We start from the raw sequence: 12,341 nt of genomic DNA on the forward strand, positions 1-12,341 counted from the left end.
CCACAATTATTGATGCCGTCAGTTCTGATGAGCAAATCACATGGGGCACTGTGAAAGAGAGCATTGCGAGATAACTCTCGCAAAGCAAATTCGAAGCTTAGAAGTTCGGCAAAACTTCGGAATTCTCCTGTTTTCTCTACCAACCCAAACGAGGCGACTCTCCTCCAAAGGTGGGAAAACTTTCTCACGCTCTACTAACCTCTGTCTGGCTGTGGGGGGAAACACGCAAAGCCCTACCGGAAAAGGCGGGTGGAGCGAAATCCGATGACGTCAGTCGACAAGGGATTTACATCTCATTAGACAAAAACAGTGCCGTTTGTTTCATTCTGTTGAGTCGGAGGCTGATGCTGATGGTGGTAGTATTGATGCTAGTGTTGCAGCTTGTTCCTGGTTGTTCCCTGGCTCTATGAGTTTTTTCTATGATGACGGGATTGGGATGGTGGAATAAACGAGCTAAATTGTTAGGCAAGCGGAAATGCGGGAAATATTAATGCAGAGATTTTTTGTCGTTAGTTGACTGCATGAGCTTAGTGAAAAATTGCAATTTGTTTGATAAGATTTATTTTTTCGGACACATGTTTGTTTTGGGATAAAAATTAATTCCCTGTTTCATTGATTGAAAATAAGTTTCATTTGTCTTTAACATAAGCGATGAAAACTTTTCAGCGCGATTTAGCAGGTTCTTTTACGTGGTTTTGTCAACTTAGTGTTTTGCTTTGTAAGTTTTCTAGCAAAATTATGCGCTCACAGAAAGTATTGTGCATGTCTCATTTTCTGAAGTGCTGCTCAGATGTTCATGAGAAAAATGGATAAGGACTACTTAAGTATTTGATAACATTAGTTTTCATATGAATGATTGCAGTATTTTATTCAAGATAGTTTATTTTTGTCGTGACAATTTAATTTAATTTTGTATTTGATTATAGCGAGTCTATTTTTTCAGTGATGCAGTGATTTCTTTAAATGAAAAAGGCAAAAAAGAGTAATAGTATTATTCAAATTTGAAGTCACGCGAAATTGGCAGAATATCGGTCATAGGTGTCTTCGGAGGTACGTATTAACGCAACAAGCCCTTCCTTCTGATGCTGTATATCTAAAAATTCATTCCCCCAAAAGTGAGATATCTTCTGAAAACTACTTAATGAAGCGCAATTTTCAAAAATAATGTATTTGCCTTCCAAGTTTTCGCGACAATATAGCATCCGACCTCATCTTTTCACGGTATATTATGAGATGATAATTTCGCGCCCAATATAAAACTGTAGAATAACTAATGGTTTCGCAAAAATGAGTAGATACTGAGTCGTAGAATCAAAATACTGCTATAATGCACCGTGGCGGATTTGCCTAAAAAACTGGCCAAAAGTCGAAAATTTCATGGTAGTACTTTGGGTTCTAGTACATATATTGTCCTTCAGATGGTGCTGCCGGATGCTATTTTAAGTGAAACCAACGACACGACCTGACACTTAGTGAAATTTATCGAAGAAAAAGTGTGCGAATCATTTACTGCCATTTACCAGTACATTTAGTGACCCCTCGATGTGGTCAAGAAAAATAGTTTTCCAGCAGCACTTTCTTGTTTTGATTTTGAGTTGCTGTGTAGCAACCTTGCTGTTTTGTTTATGTAAATAAGCAGTATGAATAAAAATCAGTTGGAGGAAAAACTTTTCCAACAAATATTCGAGTGAGTGCGAATTTGCTGAACTGGTCCTACTTCGGTAAAAAAAACCACACATGTCGGAATAGCAGGTTCATTTGCAACTAATTTGTGACGGTACTGACGACACAGGTGTTTCGAGGGCTATTTCGATCAACGCGGTAGATTTAATGATTGCATTGTAAGTCAGTTCGTACTTTTATTTGTTTAATATAAAACTGAAAAATCTGTTATCTTTTTAGGATTTCGAACGTTCTTTGACTCGAGGCTCGCTTTCATGATCCGTGGAATGACCGCCAGTGCTCGATTATATGAGTTCTTTTCAGTGCACCCAAAGATGGATCAAAAACTAATTCACATCACTCCCGAATCTCAGATGTGGGGAGAAATTTAATTTGAAAGCGTATCTTTCACAAGACCCGAGCCAGCGAGCGGAGCCCTTGCGTGGTCTTCTGGTGCCCTTGGCGGGGTCTCAGGTATGCGCTCCAACAGAAGTTGTAAACGTTCCGCTGACATAAGCTGGATAACTATGTAGCTTCAGATAATCACTATTGACTTGTCAAAGGAGTTTGGGTTGAAAACCATTGAGACTGCCGCCCCTTGCAGACCACTAGCCTTATTATTTCTGCATCCAATAGACACCGAGGGCGAAATATACCGATGAAAAAATGGAGCAGAATAAATACATCAGATGAAAAGATTTTATTTAATTTTAATCTAATTTCGAATTACTCATATACGAGATGCAATTTTTGGAATGCTAGTGTCTAGTCGTGTCGTTGGTAAGACTTTTCGTTCTCCGGAACCTGCAACGGTTGTAGGAATAGGAATAAAAAACGGTAATCCTTCAAAGTCTCCACCACTCGAGACCAGCGAAATAAGGTAATGACGTTAAAGTTCTCTATTGCATGTAAAACGTAAACCAATGTTATCGCTTCCAGAAAAAGAAAACTAGAGGGATGAAGAAATAACTCATACTCGTTCCGTTGGCCGAGGCAGTAGTCCTGATGCTAGATACCACACTCCAGAAATCGGTAAGAATGGCGTTTCCTCGTCGCCCAAGATATAGGACGATGCGACGTTGTCAGAGTCGGAGTTGGAATTGCAAAGGGCGACTTGCCCATCGCACCTGAAAGAATAATTGGACGAGTGCTCCCAGTTGGTACTGACGGTTAACTTTCCCTCAGCGAGTCACAGAAGACAATGACGCAGTAGCAAGTTAGAAGTACAAAATTGTATCTATTTGAACCATAGATAAAAAATATAAGCGATTTATCAACAGTGAATGATGTACCTAGTCTATTTTAAAGTATCCGAATATTCGTTTGATACACTCCAAGGCGGTGCAAATGGTAGAGCCGTCCCACAATCCTGGTGCAAGAGTGCCCTGCTAAGCGGCTGCAAGTTCACTCACACTGGCATAGCTCCCGCAAGGGGACTTCTGCTACGCAGTTAAGAAATCGCCACACCGGACTAGCCGAAGCGTCGTGATATTCCTTTACAGCCATTAGTCCCGAATAAGCGATGAGTCCACTCTTCGTTGATGAGATGTGTTTCGACGGTGTCCGGTTTCGCGTCACGATGAACCATCCTGGTCACGGCATCGTTGTATTCTGTAGAGAAACAATCTTCAAAATTCACGGCGGGGTGGCTCTGAACCCATTGACACTACTATGTTGAAGCTTTTGAATCGTGGTCGAATGTTATATGAATTTATATCAATGAATTTAGGAATGCAAACGTAATGTTTAACAATGGCTTCAAAAATCACCCAAATATCGTAAATTGCTAACAAGAAAGGGTACAATGGTGTCCTCATTACTGCGCACACACACATGGGCTTTTAGATTGAAGGGGACCGGTGTAGCTGAGTGCACTGGCTTTGCACTTTCGAGCAGAAGTGCAAAAAACTCATCTGCTCGCAAGTGTAAAAATAGTGCACTCCACTACACCGGAGCCCTGCATTGAAAACGGCAGTACATAACTGTGGTTCATTCACTTATACGGAGCCAATTCGAGCAATTTTCGTCATTATTTTCTATCTCAAAATCGACTTGAAGATTCACTTCACCAATGGCATGAAGATTGGCAAACGGAAAAAAATTAGGGTTGTCATCAGCCAAAAAATAATTTTATATCCATTACATTTAAAGCAAGCATTACTTCAATTTTATTGTATATTCTAGTAACAGTATAATAAATTTACTTACATTCTAGCCAGCCTAATAGTATAGAGAGATGACGCCGGTGTGAATGGCGTTCTCCCAAATCGTGTTCATTAACAAATTCACATTCTACTAACAGCCTCAATCTCATTCTGAAAGCGTTCATATTTTTTCCCTTCAATGTATTGTAACTCGTTTTTCCTATATTTTACTATCCGTTTGATTTGCTTCATCGATCACTATGCTACGATACTGATGAAATCCTGAGTCATCGTACATTGTACACTAACCTGGCGACCACACAGTTCACATCGGTAGCTTTTTTCGCCCGTGTAAACTTCACAAATATTTGAAGGAACAAGAATCTGCGAAGACTGTTACACGTATGATGCGTTAGGCTAAATTTTATGAGCTCTTTTCAATCGGAGTTCTTCAGAAGGCGGACTGACAACAGTGGGAAAACAGATTTAGACAACCGCGGGTACAATATTTATTTATCCTACATCATGCCAGGATAGCAATTTCCAAATCGCGCCTTATAGTTTCTCGCCAACATACACGTATCCGCTTATCATCCCGGGGGAACTGGAAAATCGTATACCAGCTACGATGTTTGTGAGATAACCAACATTTTTTTCACTTTAAGTGCTTAATTTTTGTCCTACAAAGGAAAAAAATAGGATATAAACGATGAAATAGATTTATACTTATTCGGATACTTACTTTATGCTATCGGTTTATTTTGTTTTCACTCCCTTAGCAACGATAACAACGGCGTCTAGACAACGGCTAACAAATTCGTAAGTGTTGCTAGTTTTATGCGTTTTCTAATCAAATGTCAAATTTGACAGTACCAGTTACCTGAGTCACTGAGGGGTAGTCAAATTTGTGATACACTTTCTAAATGCAAGTGTCTAGTCGTGTCGTTGGTGAAACGCTCCAAAATTTCCATATTTGAGGTGTTGGCACATCCAAACAGTTTAAACCATCGCGTTTTGCTCATATTTTTTATCGAGCGCCCGAAATATCAATAATATTCAAGTGTAGTTAGATTTTGATGAAAGTGCCGGTTTCGAATGTGAAATAATGGAAAGTTATGGTGACGCTATGTACTTTATTTATATGTATTGATATCAAAAGATATTACTTTGTTTGTTTATAGAAAGTGTCAATAACTTTCACGCTTTTGTAGCAGACGGCTTCAACAGACATTGTTGCTAAATTATAGAAATACTTTTTTTGTCCACGTATGTCCACTATGTTTCAAGGCAATTTGTGTTTCTTGAACGATTCTCCATTTGGAACATTATAGAATTCTTGCCCGAATTTACCCGCTTATAAGTAATCCTTGATTAAGTGGAGACGGAGACGGATTGTGAGATTTCCAGTTTAAATGTTGGACTCGTACTTTTAATTACTGTTGCACCTCCGGTTGTCATAGCGAGTCGCACAATACTGCATTTTGATCAGGAATTGTGTATTTAATGGTGAAAATTTCATCGCGATTCATAAACATGTTCAAAAGATATCAAAAGGGGAACGCAAAAGAAGTAAATAATTTGGTCGTTCATATTGAAAACCAACGAGGTCAACAGAAGTGATCGCCAAAGGTTCCAAATATCAAAAATCGGTTATGAATACCATGCTTAAACGTTACCGGGGAACAATGACCTTTGATCATGCAAAGCAAAACAAATCTAGAGGTGGAATATATGACTGGATACTACAAGCGAAAATCAGTACAGTAGTGCAAAAGAATACTATGGGATCTCCGGCCGTGATTTGGCCAAAAAGCTCACTTTGGCGTACACTCCAGCTTGGCGAATTTGTTTGTGAGAAGGTTAATGTTCGCAAGCATGACAACAAAACGTGGTTGCTCAAAACTATACCAGAAAGCAGTACCAGCTTGTTCTGACCAAATATAACGTATGAATTTAAATGGGCTCTTCATCGTAATAATGGACTTTGGACAAATCTTCGGTCAAATTGAATTTAAATAAAACTATGAATCTTAGCGAATTTCACTTGTTTTCGTATTTTTGTCATATTCATTTTTCAGTTACTGCAATTTGCATGCTTGTTGTCAATTTTCACTCCATGCATTTCGTCGTAGAATTGGCTTATTTATTTATTTATCTATATAAAAGTCAATGTTTGTATGTATATAATTTATGGACTCCCAAACGGCTTAACCGATTGCCGTCAAAATTTATACACAGTAGGAATTTGTTCTGGAGTGTGTTTGCGTGCTATTGGTTTGGGATTATCTGCCCGCCATATGGCGCTTCGGAACAAATTGTGTTTTACTCTCATTTCGTTGAAAGTCACAGCAACGCGCGATGGGTATTGTCTAGTTTTCTATAATTTGGAAAAGTACTATTTTTCGTTCTTTGAGAAATATGTGCATCGGACAGCAATTGAATAATAATCGAACAGAGAGTTTAAAAGTTTTGTAACTATGCTGTATAATATTTAAAAATACGTATGTGCACTGCGTACAAGGGGACTAATAACATCATTTTTCATAATAGCTACATTATCTAAACACCCAAACATCTTAATGCGTGCAAATCAACAAATTGTATCATTAAACTACACACTATTCAAAATTCGATACATTATAAACGTTATTGGCATACACTGGAACCATTAAATCTTCATTCGTGAAAATTGACTTATATTTAGATTAAAATGTCGGCCATTTTGCATCCGCCATTTTGAATTTTGAAATTCTGACATCAAAATCGAAATCCCCACTGCATTGTCAGCAGCTTTTCGCAGTTTCTTGAAAGGTAAAAAAGGGTCCCAGCCTACTAAGGATGAAAGCGATGTGCAATAAATTGCTTGTCGTGAAAATGAGTACATATTCCAACCTCTGGTGAGTACTTTAGCGATACTGATATTTTTGTCTAAATAATGTTCTACCAGAGACACCGTATGCGGCTTGATATCAAAGTCGTCCAATTTGAATACCGGTGATGTACGAAATGGGTGAAACCCGAATTTCGACAATATTTGAAAAACTGGTGCGGAGATATTTTGGTTACCCCTGCGCAGGGCCGCAGAGAGAAAATATGGGTCAGAGGGTCCAACGTACGGGCCCACACCACTGTGTGAGTACAACAAAGTTAATGTTTGAAAACCATTGGAGTTCACTGGTATTGTGTATATTACACTAAAATTTTATATTTATGGACCAGTTTTTTGCTCTAGTTGTTTATAGTGTCAATGAAGAAAAAAAGCCTAGAGATGTTTATACTTTGGGAGTTTTTTAACACCTCTTTGATAGTTTTGGTGACTTTGAAAAGCGCCATTTTTGTCAATAGGAAATAGTGAAATGGAAGGATTAAAAATGCAGTAATTACAAATTAAAAATATTATCTCAACGGCGATCAACGGAAAAGGATAAAAAACAATAGGAAAACTAAATATTAAAAGTAGAGCTTAAAAAAATGGACATCGCTGCATGAACTCGAAAGAAAACGAAATTCAATTCATGCCCGCTGAGATGAATGAAATTTTTGATTCGTTTCCATCGTCATTCGTTCTCCCAACGGTTCAGTTTCAGAAGCAAAGTGAATTTTATGTCTATGCTAGCTCTGATAGGGATTATTGATCAAAAGTGCACCAGATATAGATTACGCAGTTCAATTATGCTCGAAAATGTAGAAGATGCCAGCTTCTGCCTTCAAACTGTCGACATAATAACAAATGAATGCTTTGGTTGGTGAATGAATTTATATTTCCTCTGCACTCAAGCATTCGATTCTGCATGAAATTTCAGTCAGTGGGAAAGTAAATGAATGAGGGAAGCGTTGAATCTGAATGTCGGTTTCGGTAAATACCAGCAAAAATAGGTAACTGGTTTTGAAATTTCGGAACACTGATTAAAAGAATGTACAAAAAAGCTAAAAACAACAAAATCAACCAAAGAAACAAATTAATGTCAATTGTCAAAAAATGTAAAATCGAGAAATACCAAATCAGAACCTATAAAAAATTGATAAAAGAAAACAGGAAACTAAGGAAATACATTGCAAAGATTAAAGAAGACGAACATTATTGAACAAATGATGAAATTTCATTAAAATCGGTAGAAAAGTAGAAAAATTTAATTTAATTATTTAATTTAATTTTTAATATAAGAAATGCATAAAACTGAAACCCTCGATAAATCAAGAATAATAAAATTTATTGAACATGAAAAATAAGACATATTTAAAGCAATAGAGAAAGTAAATAAAACATTATGAATGCATAAAATAAGTGGAGAATATATAAAAGACAAAAATTAAATAATAATAGAGAAATTAAAAAAAATTAACGAACTGGAAAATTTTGAAAAACTGGAAAGTTGGAAGAAGAAAATACGAAAAAATAAAGAAATTTGGAAGCATTGAAGAAAAACGGAGTAAACGGACAAAATGGAAAACAAAAAATAGTAGAAAAACCTATTTTAATCCACTTAGCGGTGCAATTGTGCCTTTCTCAATCATGAATCACGAGAATGTGTGCGTTGTTTGTATTCATTAAAAGCTTTTAAATGCATATATTACATTTTATTATTATACATCACATGACAACTATATACAGGAAAATAAATCATTATTCGAGTTCTAAAATTTTGTAAAAGAAAAAAACAGCCACGGTAATATTGAACTGAAAAACCTGTTTTTATCCATCTAGAGGTGCAATTGTGCCTTTCTCATTTCTCCAAACTATGATTTAATAGCTGGTTCGTACAATATAACATTATGGAAATGTCTTTCATTCTTATTACACTTGGTAAGTATATATAAGAGCACCTTTTTGCATTCATCGCGGTATCGGTTTGAATCGGAGTTTTCTATGTGATAGCACTCCACAACTCGTAACTCCGGAGCCGGAAGTCGGATGCAGATGGAATTTAATATCAGTTTCCGGGGACACAACACCTTTCATTTGAGACTAAGTTGATCAAATCGTTCTAGCCATTTTCGAGAAACCAATATTACCGTTATTCTGAATTTGGATGCTTCCGGATCCGTCGATGGTGGCCAGTGTGGCCAAAGAGACTGAATGACTGTTGGTGATCTAGATCTACAAATTCAACAGTTGTGTTTACATTTTGGAAAAAATTTCACCTATTTACATTGATCGCAGAATTCGTTAGAATCGGGATTTGCTGCGTGATCGAACGTATCGCCCTGTAATTCAGGAACCAGAACTCGGATCCACACAAAATTCAACAGCAGCTTTCATTTAAAATCAAGTTTGTCAAAATCGGTTCAGAAAATTCCCAGAAACCGATGTGGACAAATCAACAAATTTTGTTTTATAACCATACTGTTCAACTCGTAATTCGGAACAAGATGTTGGTTGAAAATGAAATTCAATAGCAACCTATGGGAATATTATACCATTTGAATCTTAGTTTGTAAAAATCGGTTCAGCCATCTCCGAGAAACCGATGCACAGTGGTCCCAAAGAGCAAAAAAGGGGGTTTTTAGATAGCGTCAAAACGATTGACTTTACCAATATTATGTCTTTGAGAAAGTTTCTTAGAGTAGAACTTCCCTTCTTTCTGTTTTATCGGATTGATGATTAATCCCCCTAATAGCGAGTTACGAAATTTATTTTCTTCAACAATTCAGATAGACAAATACTTACTTCAGCAAAGTTGTAGAAAAACTTGTTACTAACATTTTACCTGAAGACTTCAACTCTCTAACTTTTGAGCTTTTTGAGATATGGGACATTATTTGTAAAAGGCCCCTTAAAAACTGTTTTTTCATCATAAGTTTTCTTCTAGATTTTTTCAATTATATAAATGTTCTAGAACATTGTTTGGACTACAAAACTGCTTTACTTTGCCGAGGACGGAAACTTGCTATCGCTAGTATGTGTGGAGATATTCATATTTTTTAGTGAAAATAGCTCTTTTTCCAATGCCGATAACTTTTAAACGGGCAAAAACGGGCAAACCACTTTGTAAACAAATTAAAGTGCGAGAAAAGCACACCAAATTCTGGAAAAATCAGATCTCCCCAAGGCGGCCCTCTGTGGAAATACTAGAGCTGAAGTTTGTCTCATTCCGTCATTAAATGCAATTGATTACTCGCCGTTTAGTTGCACTTACGCCATTGTTATGAAGTAAGCGCAAGGGAATTGTCAGTTTCCGATGTCAGGCGTATGCATTGAGTTTTTGAACCACTGTAACTTTTGACCCAATCAAACAGAAGTTAGGATAATATTTAAAAAGCACACTTTAATATTCACAAAAAGTTTTTAGCGAACTTTCAAGCTGCTAAAGCTATAATAAAACTGCTTAACCCGCTATTAGAACATAAAACGTATTGCAAAATTACTTAAAACGAGAAGCATTAGCAGCTCCTTTATATCAACTTTTGGTTGCTTGGGTATTTACTCAAGACGTGCTTACAAAAGTAAGAAAGGCTAATTATTGCAACTTTAACCCTTTATTGCAAAGCTAACAGTAATATATAGCGATGTATTTAATGCCGGAACAGCTCTAGTATAGACAAACTTCAGCTCTAGTATTTCCACAGAGGGCCGCCTTGGGGAGATCTGATTTTTCCAGTATTTGGTGTGCTTTTCTCGCACTTTAATTTGTTTATAAAGTGGTTTGCCCGTTTAAAAGTTATCGGCATTGGAAAAAGAGCTATTTTCAATCAAAAAATGTGAATATCTCCACATATACTAGCGATAGCAAGTTTCCGTCTTCGGCAAAGTAAAGCAGTTTAATAGTCCAAACAATGTTCTAGAACATTTATATAATGGAAAAAATCTAGAAGAAAACTTATGATGAAAAAACAGTTTTTAAGGGGCCTTTTACAAATAATGTCCCATATCTCAAAAAGCTCAAAAGTTAGAGAGTTGAAGTCTTCAGGTAAAATGTTTGTAACAAGTTTCTCTACAACTTTGCTGAAGTAAGTATTTGTCTATCTGAATTGTTGAAGAAAATAAATTTCGTAACTCACTGTTAGGGGGATTAATCATCAATCCGATAAAACATAAAGAAGTGGAGCTCTACTCCAAGAAACTTTCTCAAAGACATAATATTGGTAAAGTCAACCGTTTTGACGCACTCTAAAAACCCCCTTTTTTGTTCTTTGGGACCACTGTGCGATGTGGACATTTTGTTAACAAATCCGCACATACACATACATAAATACATACATACATACATACATACATACATACATACATACATACACACATACAAACACACATACATACATACATACACACAGATATTTTGCGATCTCGGCGAACTGAGTCGAATGTTATATGAGACTCGGCCCTCCGGGCCTCGGTTAGAAAGTTGGTTTTTGGAGCAATTGCATAACCTTTCTATATGAGAAAGGCAAAAGAATAATATTTAATTAGATTAATCAGCATGAGTTCAATGTTATCTTAATGTGATTATATTTTGAAATGTTAGTGGAATGGGTTTGAAAGTGGAGGGAATGGGGGGTTAGTAGAGTGGGAGTGGAGGATGCGTCAGAAATCCTTCATCTTATTTCGGTATACGGGGTGGATGAAGGAAATGCGGGCGTGAGGGTGGTCCAAGGGGAGGGGAGTGATGAAGGAGAGAGTTGTAAGGGCAAGGCGGGGGGGGGGGCGACGCAATACTCAACTGCATATTTTGCCTTCCATTTGAGACTTGGTTTGAGAAAATCGGTTCAGTCATCACCGAAGAACCGATGTGACTTTAATTGTGGAATATGCCCGGAATTCCGGACTTTCGGAATCGTCGATAGTGGACAATATATTCAAAGAATATTTGATTGGCAATCAGTGATCTAGATCTGCGATTAGAAGGAATTTGGTGACCATTTCAATAGTTTTTAGCCTCTGAGGTATTACGATTGTACCGATTTATATGGGAAATTCCAGTGTATCCTTACTAACACCCCTGTAACTCCGGAAGCAAGAGTCAGAACCAAATGAAATTCAGCAGCAGTCAATGGCATTACTGTATCTTTCATTTGAAATCAAGTTTGTAAAAATCGGTAGAGAATTCGTTGGGGAATGGGTGGGATATTAGCTTAGGAACTTGGCGGGTTCTCCGGGGGCGTCATGATCCGTCATAGGTGGCCAATGTGGTCAAAGCTGCTTTGACTGATCATTAGTGATCCAGACCCGCAAACTAGCGTAATGTTACATCAATTTTAATACGTTTTACATCATTTGAACATCATGGTGATACCAGTTTATATGGGAATTTGCTATGTGACCGCACTCTTCAACCCGTAACTCCGGAACCGGAAGTCGGATCAACTAAAAATTCAATAGCAGCTTATGGGAGCGTTATACCTTTCAGATGAAACTAAGTTTGCGAAAATCGGTTCAGCCATCTCTGAGGAAATTGTGTGAGTTTAAATGACACACACATACACACATAGACATTTGCCGATCTCGACGAACTGAATCGAATGGTGTATGACACTCGGCCCTCCGGGCCTCGGTTAAAAAGTCGATTTTTACAGTGATTGCATAGCCTTTCTTTATAT

General features: G+C 37.2%; 1 long non-coding RNA gene across 1 annotated transcript; it reads left to right on the forward strand.

Moving 5' to 3' along the window:
• Positions 1–976: 976 nt before the first annotated feature.
• On the forward strand, positions 977–2,919 carry LOC131690795 (uncharacterized). Its single transcript, XR_009305632.1, has 4 exons — positions 977–1,050; positions 1,419–1,841; positions 1,903–2,542; positions 2,602–2,919. It is a non-coding gene; the product is annotated as an uncharacterized LOC131690795 (long non-coding RNA).
• The last annotated feature ends 9,422 nt before the right edge of the window (positions 2,920–12,341 follow it).

Source organism: Topomyia yanbarensis, chromosome 3 (assembly GCF_030247195.1).
Source record: "Topomyia yanbarensis strain Yona2022 chromosome 3, ASM3024719v1, whole genome shotgun sequence".
NCBI classification, from domain to species: Eukaryota; Metazoa; Arthropoda; class Insecta; order Diptera; family Culicidae; genus Topomyia; species Topomyia yanbarensis.